The sequence below is a fragment of the Anabrus simplex genome, chromosome 10 (genome assembly GCF_040414725.1).
Source record: "Anabrus simplex isolate iqAnaSimp1 chromosome 10, ASM4041472v1, whole genome shotgun sequence".
Lineage (NCBI taxonomy): Eukaryota > Metazoa > Arthropoda > Insecta > Orthoptera > Tettigoniidae > Anabrus > Anabrus simplex.
The window spans coordinates 67241910-67253943 of record NC_090274.1 but is presented as its reverse complement, the minus strand read 5'-3'; positions in this window follow the sequence as shown (position 1 = coordinate 67253943).

The following is a 12034-nucleotide window of genomic DNA, read 5'->3' as shown; positions in this document are numbered from 1 at the left end:
TTATTTGATACGACGTAGTATATGGAGTCCTCCTGTGTAGTGTAGTTTTCAGTGTGATTAGCTGCCAACCCCGGAGGCCGGGGTTCGATTCCCGGCTCTGCCACGAAATTTGAAACGTTGTACAAGGGCTGCAACGGACTCCATCTACCTGGGGAGAACAATTGAGGATAGTGGGATCGATTCACACGTCAGCCATCCTCGAAGTGGTTTTCCGTAGATTCCCACTTCTCTCCAGACAAATGACGGGATACGACCTAACTTAAAACCACGGCTGCCTCCTTCCCTTTTCCTTGTCTCTCCCTTCATATCTTCCCATTCCCCCATATAGCCCCTGTTCAGCATAGCATTTGAGGCCGTCTGTGCGAAGCACAGGCCCTCCTCTCCAGATGTATCCCCCGATCAAAAGTCTCACGCTCCAGAACACTGCCCTTGAGGCGGTAGAGACAGGATCCCTCTCTGAGTCCGAGGGAGAAACCAACACTGGATGGTAAACAGACTAAGAAAGAAGTGCACTGAAGGAAATAGCATTTATCACCAAATTCTGAAAAAAAAAATTCTTCCGAGTAGATAAATTCAGGTATCTATGCGAAAATGTTGAACCAGCAGAAATAAATCAGAAAATAAAGAAAAAACTGCTGAACTCCGAAAGAGCTAACAAAATTTCCTCCAACAGGTACAACAAACAAAATATATGACATAATGTACAATTACGACGTTACGTCATCCCCGTGTCGATAGATTTACTGGCGAGTAAAATTACTCCTGTGGGACAATATTCCGGCAACTCTGTGTCTCCGAAAACCGTAAAATGTAGTGAGTGTGAGGTAAAAACAATAATAATAGTACTGCCTATGCCAGCCCCTGAATGAACCACTCTCTAAATGGTGTTGTGAATTATTAATAAAATTTCCAAGACGCTTGTAATAACATTCGTATTATTTCACATTCCGTGACACGGAGCAAGTTGGCCGTGAGGTTAGGGGCCCACAGATGTGAGCTTGCATCCGGGGGACAGTGGGTTTGAACCCCACTGTCGGCAGCCCTAAAATGGTTTTCAGTAGTTTCCCATTTTCACACCAGGCAAATGCTGAGGCTGTACCTTAATTAAGGCCATGCGCGCTTCCTTCTCACTCCTAGCCCTTTCTTATCCCATCGTCGCCATAAGATCTATCTGTGTCAGTGGGACGTAAAGCAAATTCTATTTTTTTTTAATCCGTGACAATGTCTACATCAACACAGGGTCATGTACAATAATAATGGTTTACAACGCTTTTATACGTGAAAACTCTTCTTCTTTATCATGAATATAAGAAGTTAAGCAACAATCTATAACCTTCACAGAAGACACGCATACCTGCGTATCAGGAGCGTAACGAAAAATTACGTAGATCTCACCCCAGGTAACTTTTACTTGCGTCCTTCTTCAGCCCCTCTGCATATCAGAGCTCTCTACAGTAGAGTTTTTTTTTTTTTTTGCTAGGGGCTTTACGTCGCACCGACACAGATAGGTCTTATGGCGACGATGGGATAGGAAAGGCCTTGGAGCTGGAAGGAATCGGCCGTGGCCTTAATTAAGGTACAGCCCCAGCATTTGCCTGGTGTGAAAATGGGAAACCACGGAAAACCATCTTCAGGGCTGCCGATAGTGGGATTCGAACCTACTATCTCCCGGATGCAAGCTCACAGCCGCACGCCTCTACGCGCACGGCCAACTCGCCCGGTACAGTAGAGTTTAAGAATACAGTTGTTCAGAAAGATAGTCTGTGTTATTGCGGTATAGGCTCTGTAGCGAAATCGTAGTTGCTTGAGTATAAGTCGGAACAGAATCCCTGTGTCCCGGGGGGAGGCTGTTACATGAATCCGCGGTGTTTCCTAGCTGCCGCATTGCATCCACTTACGCTAAGTCTGTCTCCTCTTTGGCATCTGTTTACTTGTACGTAAATATATGAATGAAAATAAAATACCCATTACCTTTATATTACATTTCATTCCGACAGAATAAGATTTGCGTTCCCTAAATAGTATTTCATTCTGACGGGTTTCACGCACCTTATTTTTTCAATATGCCTTTTTTTTTTTAAGAACATTGTTTTTCTGATTATTTTAAGACAGAAGCCAACGGCCATAGCCGTGTTGAAACACCGGATCCCGTGAGATCTCCGAAGTTAAGCAACATTGGGCGTGGTCAGGAGTTGGATGGGTTGCCACGCGCTGTTGATGGGGGGTAAGGGAATGGAGGAGCGGAAAGGAACTGGCTAACCTACCGCACTTAAACTCCGGCTCAGGAACACCTCTGCGGAGGTTCGGACCTGCCTTCGGGCAGAATAACACTTACCTTACCTTTTAAGACAGAATGGATGATTTAATTCTGACGGACATTAGTAATCACAGGAGATTTGCGGTCAATATAGCAGAGGGTGCGTCTCATTAACTTAATATCGCGGCATCACCGCTAACCTGCCTGGGCTTCTGCTCTCTTCTTCTAGATGAACATTTTTCTGTAGTGGGCATTATTTACAGACTGATACTGACATAATTCTATATTGAAACTTCCTAGTGTATGTAATTACTGTTGTGTTCTGTAATGGAGTTGACCGTCACTGATAAGGCAGACTTGTATGTGGCCAAAAATATGACATGACTTCTTCTCCTTCAGATACACCCAGGTGACGATTCCATATTGACATTCCCTATACTTTCCGTACATATAACCATTGTAAAGTGCACAAGGGTTTGCATTATTAGTGAATGTCAATTACAGTACATCACACAACACCAGGAAGTTTGGAAGTAGAATTGTGCTTGTGGCTGAAGGCATTAGATATAAATAATAAGGCTCTCTTATTGTGCTAGGAAAAGGAGAGTAGCTTTCTATGGCCATATAGTAAGAGTGCGTCCAAAAAACTGACCAATCGCCTGTTCATCTTCTGGCAGAACAAGCAGATCCGTACCACTGGCAGACAGAAACTGATAAGGATGATTACTGTTTAAAGAGGAAGTGAAACTAGGCAAGCATCCTCTATATAACACAAATGAGAAAGAAAAATGGAAGGGATCCGACACTTCGAAAATGAAGATATCAGCCAAACAATTACAAGGGCCACGAAGAGCGTGAAAATAAAGGACTCCATAGCCCTCGGGAACCTAATAGCATTGGGATCATAAAAGAACAGGAGTTGACCAAGGGAGGTTGGATAGGATAGATAAACGTAAGGAGCCTGGCACAAGTAAGTGGAAGCAATGCCAGGACTCAGGTAAGGGCCCCGTCGTCGCAAACCCATGCTCCAAAATTCAGATCCCCTGGGGCAACAGAGAAGGACTAGGAAGAACTGGGAATATAAGATCTTCAAGATGGACGGTCTGTACGACGCACACTAAAAGAAATTCATGGATTTCAGGAAGAAAGTTGCCCCCTAGAGATGATAGAAAAGAGTTACACCGGCAGAAGTTACAAGAAACTGAGCAAAGATCAAAGCCCAACAGTTGAACAAGCGTGGTCCAATGTAGGCTCATTCGAAAAAAGAGGAAAAAGAAGATAATATGTACAGTATCTCCAACAACATTTCAGTTGCCATAGACTTTAAGAGATGCCGGCATCTTTTAACGTGAGTTACATGGCGTTGTCTCACTGAAACACCCACCAATGACACTGATATCTACGTCACTATCTCAGGTGTCAGAAGGTGAACTGCTAATCAACTATGCCAGTGAGACTCGCAGCCTTATGAAGCAGTTCAAAGAAGTCAATTGTAATCTGAAGGTAATCGTTACTGTATGACCATTTACGTAAAAGTTAGCTCGTGACCATGCTCTGAAGTTTTGCAGCTCTTTTGAGGAACACCCCCACCAATTGAGATGAGTGGTACGTGCCATTTTATCCAAATCCCAGCCCTCTTACCATTCTCAAATTTCTGGCAATACAGGGAATCGAACTCGAACAGCAAATACATTGCTCACCGTTATGCTACGGAAGTGGACGTAGAGTTCCATAAAGGAAACTATTAAGAGTAAAAGTGCATATTTACATGATGACATGCTAATAATAATAATAATAATAATAATAATAATAATAATAATAATAATAATAATAATAATAATAATAATAATAATAATAATACCATCCTCAAGCAACTCAATGTTGATATCATCCTAGGGATATGAGCTACACATTTTAGGTAAATAAAATATAATAAAGTATGGGAATAAATACTTTATTTATTCCTAAAAATTACTAACTTTTTCTCAATCACCGTTATCCGGTCGGTTATATTAGCAGTTTGCCTTTTTCTAACGCTACCAGTACTAATGTGAATCATTGCACTATTTCACTTAAGCACCACAGCGTGCGCTAATGTCAGTCAATGCAGAGTTTGACTTAAGCCCTTGTAACTTCATTCGGTGAAGGTATTTTTTCAAAAATCTTAAAACTCCTGAGAGTTTTAAACTAAGGAACACATCAAAGAAAGAATTATAAGTTAACTTGGCAAAGATTTGAATAAACAAAACGAAACGAGTTAAGAAACACGCGATTTTAGGCGGTTTTTACGCAACTTCATTTAGGCCGGAAGAGATTTTCGAAACTTATTTTTTTTACTTTGGTAGAGCTATCCAAGACGCAAACTTTGAAACCTTTTGGGGCCCTTTAACCCTTCTACTTTCGGCATAATTGAGGAAATTGCTTAATTATACGTTTTTCTTAATATGGGGATCCCTACTTTGTCAACTAAGAAATGTTTTCAACATTAGATAATAATAATAATAATAATAATAATAATAATAATAATAATAATAATAATAATAATAATTGTTCCGGGTTTTTTGTGGATAGCAGAGGTGAAAGAAGGTGCGGGATTGAATGGGTCTAACTACAATGTCAAGAATAGATTTATAACTTTTACAAAGGTTATATTTCTTTTAGAACTTTAAATTTAACAGTTTTTCCTAACAATGTTACATGTACAAATAGCGATCATTAAACAAGACTGAGAAAATTCCAAGATTCAGAACCTTAACACTTTGGGCTTTAAGCACCTAGTTTTACAGTTTTACAGAGGAAGAGGGATTATTTAATGAGGGAAGGAAATACCCTCATTCAAGATCACTTGCTCCCTAAATCACAATATCTAGCATACTAGAGACACACCTTACAGTTACAAAGCTTGCAAAAGAGCTAACCGGCTCTCCATTTCTTTCAGCCTCCTCAAGGCAAACTCAAAAATCTTACACTCTCTGGCCTTCCATGGCCCAACTTACAATTTGAAACAGGGGTATCTCGTACCCAACCTATAGGGTTTTTGCGGAAAATAACAGGTTAAGTAAATGGCCCGAAACACAAACTGAATGGAGGAGAACTGCGCTCCGAGATCATGAACACTTAAAAAAAACTAAAGGGCTCTAGGCCGATGAAACAGGGGCTATTCCCTAACTACTGAGGTGACTCGTATAAGGTTAAATTAATGCATTACGGAAAGGAAGAAAAACAGTTACTAAACGTAGTCACCTCAAACAAAGATGAAGGGGAGCTCGAGAGGGTACATCACTCTCTATTCCCGATTTACAGTCAAATATGTTATGAAATCTTTTACATTAGCCGGAAGAAGTTGCACTTTAGAAAGGTACATAGTTAAAGATTCGGACCTTTCCCTCGTGTTAAACTGCGGCGGTAGCAAGAAAAAAATTAAGTTAGATGGCCATTACCTTGTAGATGTTCTAGCTGCCGACGAAGAGGCCGCCCGCCTCCTGCTTTGCACGCACACAAGGAAAGATTACGATGAATTGGCCCAGAAATGTGAAAATCTATAGTTTATAAACCCTCGGGGAAAGTTCGAGACCATTCAAGATTAAACTAACCACACCCTCTCAAGTTTATTGGTCACTTTAAAAGTTACACTCAAAATCGAACAAGAAGATTGTTATTAGTAGAAAATTAATCCCGAAAATTTGGGATTGGCTACATTCAAAACTGGCGGAAATAAAAAGGAAATATTGCCAACCCAAAAATAAATGAACATCAATTAGAAAATAACTTATGAATACAAAACCTCTTTAAATCAAAAGTTCTTATACCTCGCACCAGGGTGCATGATCATTTTTTTTTTTGCTATTTATTTTACGTCCCACCGACACAGATAGGTCTTTTGGCGACGATTGGATAGGAAAGGCCTAGGAAGTGGAAGGAAGCGGCCGTGGCCTTAATTAAGGTACAGCCCCGGCATTTGCCTGGTGTGAAAATGGGAAACCACGGAAAACCATCTTCAGGGCTGCCGACAGTGGGGCTCGAACCCACTATCTCCCGATTACTGGATACTGGCCGCACTTAAGCGACTGCAGCTATCGAGCTCGGTGGGTACATGATCATAGTTTTTAGCAGTGACATCTGTGTAAGAATGTCCAAACTTCTTGATGGATAGCAAACAAAACAAGTAGAAGTTCAGTCAGGTTAGGAAACCGCATAATAACAAAATTACATAATATTTCGGTGGTGACATCTTCTGCTTAAATTTCCAACTTGTTTTATTATTGGTTTCACATTTGATTGATAGAGGAGTTCTTTTAGGTGCTCATTTTGAACGCGCGTCGTAGAGGTGTACCTCCTGGTACAATAATAATAATAATAATAATAATAATAATAATAATAATAATAATAATAATAATAATAATAATAATAATAATAATAATAATAAACGTCATGTAGGCCCTACGGCGGATGATCGACTCTCGATGGACGAAACGTATCTTCAGTATACTTCACTCAAAACAAAAAACGGCAATGCCATGGTACGTTAATGTCAAGAAAGATCTTAAAGAATTGGGCCTAAAAGCAGAAGATGCACAAGACCGTAATCTTTTCAGAGCAGCCATCAAGACTTTTGGGAGTTTCCGGGACGAGAAACCGGCAACTGGTGCTAAATGGGCAGAAGAACATCGTGCAAACACAGTGAGCTAATGAAGACGACAGGGATCAAGCGATAAATGAACAAATTCCAGAATGTAAAGTGAGGTTTATCGTGGTCCCTAGTTGGCCGATTAGCAAAGTTGAATGAATGAATAAGTTGAATAATAATAATAATAATAATAATAATAATAATAATAATACTCTGCCTCGGCGATGTAATGGGTAGTGTGATTAGCTGGCCACCCTCGCAGACTACGAAATTTGAAATGTAGAACGAGAACCGCAACGGAGTCAGTTCATCCTCGCCAGGTCAACTGATTAGGGAGGGTTCGATTCCCAACTGAGCCATCATGGAAGTGGGTTTCCGTGGTTTCGTCCTTAACCTCCAGGCAAATGTAGGGATAGAACCTAACGTAAGGCCAGCTTCAATTCCTCTTTCTTTCGTACCCCTTACAATCTTCCCATCCTCAACAATACCTCTGTTTAACCTGGGTAAGTTACTGGTCCTTCTCCACAGTTGTATCCCCGACTAAATGCCGTACACTCCAGAACACTGCCCTTGAGGCGCTAGAGATAGGATCCCTCGATGAGTTCGGGATAAAAAACAACGCCGTGGGGTAAATGGATTTAATAATAATAATAATAATAATAATAATAATAATAATAATAATAATAATAATAATAATAATGAAGATGCGCTATGTTATGCCGCAATTCGTAGTCAGAATTCATCCATTCTGATATCATCATGCCGTCTGTTTGGTAAATATCTATCCATTATTCACCTTTTTCATCCTTCAGTTCTTGATGTAAAGTTCGATATTGTGTCGTAGAAAGCAATGGTATTTTTTCATCGCAGTTCTTCTATATAGAACGCTTGTCTTGTGAGATCATAGGTTAGTCTCGAAGGAGTGCAGGCAGAAAACGTTTTTAAAATATATGGCCTTCGCTCTTGCTACCGATGTTAAGTTATCCTTCGATAGGTGTTCGCAGATAATCTCTAAGGTGTATGTCATGATGGGATCTGTTTGCACGTAGACTTTTTTCCCTCAGCAGCATGTAAGTTATTAGGAACGTCCTTCCATCTGTAGAAATGTATTTGGAAGCTTGGAAAGGTTAGACAAAGAGTATCTAGCAGGGAATAGTATACTTCCGTGATCAGAGGGAGTGTGTACTCTGTGACTTCAGATGTAGTAACCATCTAGGTTGCATACAATGACATTACTAAGGATGAAAATCACATAATATATGAGAATATTAATGAAAGTGTTAGTCGCTTAGCAACCTGCCTAGTACAGAATGTATTGCGGTTTAGGGTAAGCCTTCCCCTGAAATGATTGGAGAGATCGTTTAATGATGTGATTTTATGATTACTCGAAGTTGGCTGAACTTAGAGACCTATCAATGTCTCATGATTCACCGACGGGTAATTCTGAAGAGAATGAAACGAAATTGAAGTAAATCAGTCCAGTAGAACGGACGAAAGGATTTTCCAAAGCTGTTTTTAGTAAACTCTTTTAATATATATAATAATAATATTTTATATACCACTCATCACTTTGCGGTTTTAGGAGACAATGTGGAACGCGATTTTAACCCTCAGGAGTTATTTTATATTGCGTTAAATCCACCGCCAGGATGCTAGCGTATTCCTTCTCCTTCGTCTTCTCCTCCTTTTGAAAGCGTCATATTCTCAATAGACGTTGGTGGTCAATCTTGCCCTGGCCTCACTACCAGCATATCTTCTAAATAAGTCAGCTGATAATGAATTGAAGCACTGGTGACTGTTTCTCAACCAGGAAATGCGTCGTCACCTAGACCCTCTTCTTCCTTTTCCTCTCCCTGATGTATAAGTACTAGGAGGAAGTATTTTTCACTAAGCATAATGCGGACTGATTATGCTGTCTTATTTTCTTTGATGGTGTTTGTTAATTGTTTACACAACAACTGCATAAGCACGTCGTTCGTTACATGATGCAATATAGATATTCTGAACATACGACGACAGCGCAAGAACCAAAAACATTTTAGAGGGGGCATTACTGAGTTTTGTAAGCCTTGAAATTTTCATCTGATGTCTGTCTGTTAGGTCATCAGCCCAGAGGCTGGTTGGATCCTCAAATAGCACCATTGCTTTTTGTGAGTTAATTTTTTAAAATTACGATTATTCTAAACCTTACTTTAAGATTTATAACATACTTTATAAATGTAATTGAATAACTCCAATTCATTGTTTCAGTACCACACTTAGAAACTTCACGTAGAAAAGTTTTGTGAGAGTTCTTACCGGTATGTGAATAATTGTTGTTGTTGGGTGATCAATTCATTGACTTGTTTCATGCAGCTCTCCATGCCACCCTATCCTGTATTAATCTTTTCAATTCTACTTCTTCCTACAACTTCTCTTATGTGCTTGTCATATTCATGCGTTGGTGTACCTCTACCGTTCTTACAGCCTACAATTAACTTTAAAAATGTTTATCATTCCGTCCCTTTTCCTCGTCAAATTTCGCCACATCGTTCTCTTCTCACCAATTTGATTCAGTATTTCATCATTCGTAATTCGTTCTACCCATCTCACTTCAGCATTCTTTTATAACACCACATTTTCAAAGCTTTTTTCTCTTTCTTTCTGAGCTACGTGTCGTTCATGTTTCATTTCCATACAATGCCACGCTCCAGACGAAAGTCTTAAAAATCGTCTCTCTCTAATTCCTATATCAATGTTCTAAAGTGAAAATGTCTTTAATTAAGAAAGGCTTTCCTTGCTTGTGCTAGTCTGCATTTTATGTCCTCCTTATTTCTGCCATAGTTAGTTATTTTACTACACAAGTAACTATATTCAATTACTTCCTTTAAGATGTCATTATCTGTCCTAAACATAGCATGATATTTCGGACCTTTGAATGTGAAATACTCTGTTCTTGCGAGATATAACTTGTGGAGCATGAGAGGAGATAAAATTCAAGTCCTAAGGAATCAAATTTATTTTTTACAATTTTGTTTAACGTCCATAAAGAAATAATTATCATTCTATTACGCAGTGATTTGAGGTTAATATTACTTCTTAAATGCCGTGTTTCTGTATCCAAAACGGCAAAAATATTACATTTGTATCATAGTACAAATAACGTAAGTATTCTGAGGAACTTCAATAGCATGTATTTGTTCCTTTGAATGCGGGTCTCAAAATTACAGACGAGTATTCTAATTTACTTGTATCAAGTATTTAGAGATAAGAGAAGGTTCTGTCCCCCAGCAAGTGATACACATTTACACGGACTAGTCGACCTCGTGGGCGCCATGTGTATTCGCCTCCTGCATACGCACCCAACTCCTGGTGTCAATACGCTGCACTTCCCGTTCACCGTCGGTATTTGCGGAGGGTCCTGTAAACATCCAGGAAGGTGATGTATTGTTTGAGCTGTATGTATGTTAGTGCTTACCTCCGAGGCTGGTTTAGACCTTAACAGCACCACCATTAGCCATCATAGATAGCCTGTGCATCACCGAAGAAGCGTACCAGGCAAATTAAGAGTAGTGAGGTAGTTTCCTGTTGCTTTCCTCACCGAGCCAGGAGTTGCTATTACATATCAGTCTGCTAAACCCACTGATATGCCTGCACCAACCGACTTTATGAGCAAGATCTTCACACCATTCATAGCAGGGACTGGCTTCATAAGGAATGGCATTACTAGCATCGCTCATACCTCAGTCACGTTTATATTGTCAAAGCCAAGGATGAAACGTACACAGCTGAATGAAAGTAACAAAATTCTACTAGCTCGTACCAGAAAACTTAGTGCACTGTAAACACTCTTGCCAGCTAAGGAATAGCAAATTTCGTTCCTGCGCCTAATTTCGTCCCCCTAGGGATTTCCAGTTTGCACAGTTGGTACTTAATGTTTAACAGCGCACACATGCGCTCATCCCGTTGTCTTGTTGTGAGAGTTGGTTGTGTGTACCACGTTTAGTTTTCGTGCACAAGGAGGATTCATTTTTCGTGCTGAGCTGAGTTAGTGCAGCATTCAAATTACGAGCCTGTTATTCCTAGAATGAGCACTGATATGAGTAAGAAATACTGGACTGTATTTCAGTCGTGTGGTGTAGTTCCTCGCGTGTAATCTTTTCAGTGAGTCGGTTTGCTTGAGTTACTGTAGCGACCATTATAGTAAATCAGCGAATCTTCGTAACTTCACATACCCCTTCATTTTATTTGGTATTTATGAAGTTAATTATTTTTCAGACGGCAAAACGCAAGTAGTGTGGCAAGGAGGCTGTGAAAAAAGGCTATTAAGGTAGTGAGGAGCAGGATACTGGGTTTCAAACGTGCAAGTAAATCGTTTAACATCCCACGAGCAACGCTGAAGGACTATGTTAAAAATAATACCAAGAAAATATTTTTCATAAATTGACTTCAAGTAATTCATTATAGGGAAAACTTTTGGTAAGGTTATAAAGGAAAAATTATATTAAAGTTAATTTTACTTTTCATAAATTTAGTTGGGGACGAAATTACGAACACTTTTGTTGGTAGTTTAGTTTTCTGCAGTGTTTATGTTTATATCAAATATTGACTACATTACGTTATAACATTTTCATTGTAACTTGCCCGTAAGAGAAGAATATACTGTATTCAGTAATATATAGGTCTATACGAATTTCTAGCCTTGTACATAATATTTCTGAATTTCTATAAGTAAAAATCTGCTAAGCGGACAAAATATAGGTCCCCTACAATAATGCTGTTACTATTTGATGGAATGTCCAATTAACGATTTCCACGCCCTCTTAAATTGTGACTTCTGACACTAAACCTCTGGTCCACAGAGGGAGCTACCATAACGGTGAACACTAGATGATTCAGTGAAGTGAAATCAAGATTATATGCAACAGTTCTGTGTGATGCAATAAAGACCTACTCCTATAAGGAAGCTCTCCTACGTGCTCTGCTTCAGCAATATTAAATGTCCGCCGAGTCATGTACTGTTAAGTAATATTCTGTTTGACTGACCACAAGTAGCCCGAAGAGATCTCTGTAATACTCGACAACTAACAGGAGAATGGTCCAGGAATGCACTTTTAATTGTAACACCTAACAAGATGATAAACAAGGCTAATATTCAACTGCAGAATTTA